The sequence below is a fragment of the Chenopodium quinoa genome, unplaced genomic scaffold (assembly GCF_001683475.1).
Source record: "Chenopodium quinoa cultivar QQ74 unplaced genomic scaffold, ASM168347v1, whole genome shotgun sequence".
Taxonomy (NCBI): Eukaryota; Viridiplantae; Streptophyta; class Magnoliopsida; order Caryophyllales; family Amaranthaceae; genus Chenopodium; species Chenopodium quinoa.
Window position 1 is genome coordinate 3,728,303 of NW_018743262.1, and position 6,415 is coordinate 3,734,717.

General features: G+C 41.5%; 1 long non-coding RNA gene across 1 annotated transcript; it reads left to right on the top strand.

Moving 5' to 3' along the window:
• Nucleotides 1-4,947: 4,947 nt before the first annotated feature.
• On the top strand, nt 4,948-6,126 carry LOC110735270. The gene is made up of 2 exons (XR_002514041.1): nt 4,948-5,405; nt 5,950-6,126. It is a non-coding gene; the product is annotated as an uncharacterized LOC110735270 (long non-coding RNA).
• The last annotated feature ends 289 nt before the right edge of the window (nt 6,127-6,415 follow it).

Here is a 6,415-nt window from a genome sequence, read left to right on the forward strand (position 1 = left end):
AAAAAGGGGCAACCGGTGAAACCCCATTTTTCATGGTTTACGGTGCTGAAGCCATCTTCCCATCGAGTATTATGAGCTGACTCTACAAGTCATGCTATACGATGAAGAGGCAAACTGGGAGGCCATGCAGCTAGCATTGGACTCACTCCCGAAGTGCAGGGGCAATGCTGCCTTGCGTCATGAGATTTACCGTCTAACAATGACTCGTGCCTACAATAAAAGAGTGCACAAACGACCCTTAAAAGTTGGGGACTTTGTGTTACGAAAGATGAAGGCAACCGGTAGGGCCAATGAGCAAGGAAAGCTAACTCCCAATTAGGAAGACCCCTACCAAATCTACAAAGAAGTAAGAAACAGCACCTACCGGCTAGAAACTCCATACGGTAGGCGGATGCCTAAGACTTGGAATGTAGATAACTTGAATAAGTAATACTTCTAAGGCTTGTAAATTGTTGTAAATAAAAAGTCAATCAATGAAAAAGTTGTTTTTTGTTTTCAAATTGATTTAATTACTTACTTTTCATATATGTATACATTCGGAATGGTGGACCATCATCTGTGTAATGCACAGACGACCCCTACAATGAATAAAATTAAGCTAAGTTAACAACTTATCGGCTAAAATGATATTTAATTTAAGAGGCCGAAGGCCGAATGCAAGCTAAGTTAATAATTTAGTGGCTAAAATGATATTTAAATCAAGGCCAATGGTCGGATGCAAACTTATTATATAAATTCGTCTGCTCTTATTTGAGTATGGCGTCCGGCGACGCCCCTCCGGGTGTTATCGTCGCAGAGGGCATTCTATCGTTTGCTCTACCAGCATATACAAGCGGCAAATATTAAACGACCTAATTGGTTAACTCATATTTTTCTGACAAAAATAGTCTAAAAGAATGATTAAGCTTAAAACCGGATGTCAAGCGACATCAGCCGGTCAATTACTGAAGTTCTCTATTAAACTATTCCACGAAGTTGTACTAGTCACCACAATGGGGCAGATAAGCTAGATGCAATGGATTGCGGGCATCACAGATGGCCTTTAAGCCGTCTGAGGATCACCAAGCAAGTGAACAATATGTTCCCCATTTCATTAACTACCAGGCGGCAAGTTCCCGTCTAACTCATAAAGAAGTTCAATGCAAATACCCGATTGGGTAAACGACTGTTTTTTATGGTTGTGTACTTGGTTTAGGGCAATCACTACTGTGATTGATTGACTTAGGAACATTCCATACTCTTTAAAGTATCAAACATTCCAAAGTCAATCAATCAAAGAAGTACTGAAACCAACCACACAGCCGCCAGGGGCAAGAGTAGCCAGTATACTATATAAATTGCTGCATGCTTTTAAAAGTTAGGCAAAATTTCAAAAATAAATAAAAATTGCAGAATATATATGCAAAAATTGAAACAAAATAACAAATTCATCAAGAAAACTTAGTCGACAAATTTCATTTAAAACCGGTTAGAACCGGATAATATTGTTAACCAAATATACATCCGCAAGAAAAGAAAGTAAAATTGTTACCCGACTCCTTAGTCGGTAAAAACACACAAATACTCGGTACGCAAGCCGGAAAAATCTAAAGATTGGTATACTGCCGCTGAGAAATCAAGGATGAGGTTGGGCCGCCTGGTCCTCCTTATGCTGGACCACCTGGTTCTAAGCCACCTGGTTCTCCTCTTTGGGATTCTCCCCATCTGATTGAAGCGCAATGGCTTCTTCTTCTTCGGGGAGCTCCTTGGCAGGCTCCTCAAGCTCGTTGTTTACGCAGTGGTCGAAGGACTTGGGATCCGGCTCTCCTTTCTCTCTTAAGTACACTACACGTTCAGCATACTGAAAATCTAGAGCCCTAGTCCGTGTTGGAGTAGAGAGCATTCCAAGCAATCTTCATTCGGGTGTCGGAGTCCTCTTCATTTTCAGCAATGAAGCAGTCTTGCTCCGCCTCGATTGTTGCCCTGAGATTCATTTGGTCTTGCTCCGCATCCTTCTTCAGGTCTTGAGGTCTTACCTCCGCATCCTTCTTCAGGTCTTACCTCCGCCTTGAGATTTACATTCTCCTGAGAGGCAACCTGCAAGGTCTTAAGGTCTTCCTCCGCCTTCTTGAGGTTGGTTTAAGCCGTGTTGGCCTTCTCCTTGGCCTCATCCAGGGCTTTTTTAAGACCCCTAATCTGATTCGCCTGTAGCATCAATTCGGCTTTAGTTTCAAGTTCATTAAGGGTACATTGATATTCAGCAACATCTTGAGAATCCCTAGCTGATCTAAGGGCTCTTTTTGCCTCCTCCCTCTTCCGGGCATATGGCCGTTTGAGTCAATCAACCCTGAGCATGGCCTGTAGACACAAACGGTGTCAATCATGCGGGATATATTATACTTAGTTCCAGAAAAGAAGAATTAGGTATACCTCAGACAGGAGTGCATTGATCCGTTCAACATTGAACATCTCAATGTCTGGGATGGCATCCTTCTCCTTCTTGGGGACGGCCGCCAGCATGGACCGGGCATGCGCCTGGACGTCCGACCATCGGGGGGATTAATCTGCACCATATGTGAAAGGGGGTGTGTGAGCTTTATAGGCAGCACCAGCTTGATGCCGGATGTCGGATGAGGAAGTTTGTTGAGAGTGAGATTTCACTCGCAACGGCCATCTTAGCTTAGGCTGAGATTCGAAGGGATTGTATTTACCTTCAAAAGCTTGTGGTACTACAATACCCAGAGGTGCAGAGAAGTTGAATGGGACCATGTCGAACCCCACTCCGAAGCCTCCAACGGTAACATTCTTCCCCCCGATGCGGAGGCGGATCTTCCCAGAAGACCCTTCGAGGGTCGTCTTACCTAAAGCTTCTTTTGTAGACTTTGCAGGCTTGATTAAGTAAAGGCGGTCTCATCCTATCCCCGTTTAAATAGGTTCTTCATAAAGGACCTAGGAGCTTCTCCACCCTACAATTTAAGAAGTATTAAATAAGCAACCGGCAATGCTTGTTAGAAAATTTGATCAACGACTCATCCCGTCCCCGTTTAAATAGGTTCTTCGTAAAGGACCTAAGAGCTTCTCCACCCTGCAATTTAAGAAGTATTAAATGAGCAACCGGCAATGCTTGTTGGAAAATTTAATCAAGGAGACAGTTACTAACCTCCGCCTTCAGTTTGGCGGCTCTAGCCTGCGCCAGGTCTCTCCAAATTTGTGCATAGGACCGCTTGGGAGTCTTCTCTTCAGCTACCATGTTCAAAGCTTCTTCAGCAAAAATAATGAAAAGACGCATGCTTTGGAAACATTGTGCTAAGCCCACAGGCGGTTAAGAACGCCTCATCTCTAAACCATGCACACATGGGAATCCTATTATTAGGGACCTTTATTACATCCCTAGTTGAGTGAGTCTCTGGATGGAGCTCAAAAAACTTGGTTTCCATGATAGCGTCATAGTCATCCCCCAATATCCGAGGAAGGGCACATTTGCGACCCAGTAGAACAGGCTTTTATTATACCGGCGCAGCTTCCGGTTCTCTCGATGGGTTGGGGGCAGACATCAATTAGAAACGGGTCTTTCAACCGTCATATTTGGACACATTGTCCAATGTCATTTGATACTGAGGGAGGGTGGTCAAGGTGTACCACGCCCTCCAGCCGCCTAGGTTGCGACTAAGATAATGCATATGTGCAAAAGCCTCCCAGCTAGGGTTCGGGTTTTACATTTCACAAGCGACAACATATCCTAGAATGTTAGCCCATGAATTCGGGATGAGCTGCCAGCCAGGCCATAACCCCTAAATATGGCCCTCACAGCATGGTGAAGCGGGAACTAGAGGCCTGCCAGGAATGCCGCCTCACAGCATCCAAAGTAGGCGTTTGCATTCTCCTGGTCATTTTTCCAAGAGATGGTGCCTAGCTCAGGCGACACTCGAATAGTATATCCATTTTCCAGGGGCCACTTCGTTACAAAGCTTTCAATTCCCTTTAGCATTATCCGCCTGTCTTTAGCGGAGATGTGGATGTTAAAGGGATCATCCTTTGCTTCCCATTTTTTCCACTCTTCAACTTCACTATCCTCAAGCGGGAAAAGAGGGGCATCACTATTATCCTTAGAGCTAGACCCTGAGGCGGAGATTTCATCGTCTCCCTCTTCGCCGGTTGACCCCGATGTAGACTCTTCCCCGTCTCTGTCTACGGGGCCAACTTCATCAAGGTCCATCTGGGAGATGGTTCACTCACCGTCTCTACTCTCATCATATAATATTGTCACTTGGGGTTCTAGGAATCCCAGACGGGGAATATTCCCCTGAGCCTTCATTGCTCTCTGACCCCTCAACCGGGGTTATCTCGTTAGACGGCGCTTTCAAAGTATCGTCTCTTTGACGCCGTTTGGTGGCTGTCTGTTTAGTTCTAGCCATCGTGTCCTGCACAGACACATGGGTCGGTTGAGGAGTACAAAATTTCTCCATGCACCCAGAGCCTGCACTCCTAGTCCTAGACTCAGCCGTCCCAGGTGACCAGCTGACTACTGACCTAGGTCGTGCTGTGTGTGTAGGTGATGAGTCCATTTATTGAATGAATTGAAACAAATGTAAATGAGTTGAAGGGGGTAGAGGCGGTACCTTACGTTTGTCTCTGAAAGGGGGGCAAACGGTGATGACCGACTGAGATTGCTGCTGAAGTTGACCTTGCTTGCTTGGGGTACAGACGGTTGAGAACCAGCTGAGGTAGGCGAAAAATTAGCAGAGTTTGTGTCCACACACATACGAAAGGCAGACTATCTCTCTCTAAAACTTTACAATTTCTCTCTCTAGAATATTTTGGAAACGTCCAAAATGAGAGGGGTAAAATGCGAATTTATAGAGGGGTAAAAGCGAGGGCAATTTTGTAATTTTTCCCGAAATGTGAAAAGTTAAATTTTCACAGTAAAAAAACCTTTATTACTATCTCCTATGACTGAGTGACATGTGTCACTACTATAAAACTTGGAAAAAATACACCTAATTAAAGACCCATTATTTAACCAACGGGTATATAAGATGTAAAAGATCTAATTTTAATTATAACGAGTCTTTTATGTGTATGAGAAAAAAATAAAATAAAAATATGAGACCAGTTATCAAAGCTAACGAGTGTCTTATTTTATTGTGTCCCACTTTCTGATGAGAAAAGAAAAATAAGGGGTGTGTTTCTAATTTGACGGGTCTCTTAACTTTACTTCTTATTTATCATCATACTACGTATTTCCTACAAATCAATTCACCTACTTTCTCTCTCTCTTCAAAGCCTTCTTCCAAGCCCAAATTAAAACCCTCATTTTCTCTTTGTGAACACGCCGGCAGCCGTCACTGACTCACTTCTTCATCTCTTCTCCATTAAATCAAAACACTGTCCCTTCATGCCTTCTCGCAACGTTTACTCTAAGAATGGTAACAGGGGGATCTTTCTTTTCTCTTAATATGCTTGCTCTTTATCCACTTATTTTTTATAAAGTTCGAGTAAGTAGCTAAGGTCCGATTAGAGTTCAATAATAAATCTGGAAATTATGAAGAATTAATGTCTAATTGATGATCTAATTTCAGATCGAAATTGAAGTAAACGATCCATCCATTGAATTTTCGGTTTACATTTTCTCGATACTTATAATGCGATTGTTATTAAATTTTTGAATTGTATTTTACTTCCAGCTTCATTCTGGCTTTAGTCCTATTTCTAGATCTCACTTTCGGTTTCGTAGTGTTGTTTTTTTTTTTTTTTGTTAGTCTTATTATTATGCTCAAGTGGGTTTCTATGTTGTTTGTTAGTTTGTTTGGCTGTAGTATACGAGTATTGTTTTCTTAATGAAGGAATGTTGCATATTTAATTAGCTTTTTATTTTATCTTATTTTTTTGTATCACCAATTTGAGTGTTAGAATTTTTATACTGTATCAATTTCATTAACTGTAATTTTTCTTATGTTTTTGTTTTGGCAGATTTGTATGACTTGGTCCCACTAAATCCTCAAACAACGGAGATAGAAAAAGGAGTATTCAAGTCTTTTTTTTTTGGGGTGTCATTATAATTGTAATTAAAATTTTGGTGTAATTTTGTTGGACATTTTTTTTTGTATTACATTAATTTTAATTTAATCCATTGCTATTTTTCGTGGTCGAATTATCCGCCAATTTTTATATAGCATATAAACAGAGTAAAATTTCAAAATTCAAATGAAAACAATGAAAACCTTTCAAACCGTACCAAAATTAAAAAGCAATTAAAAAAAAAAAAAACTAAGAGAACAAAGAGACCCGTTGTTTGACATGATAGGTCTGTTTGGTACCACTAAATAGACCCCCTATCTGAAATAACGGGTCCCTTTTTCTTCTAAATTATTAAATTCATAACCTACATAACAGACCCCCTATAACCTACACCAGGTTTCTTTGTCTTTATAAAAGA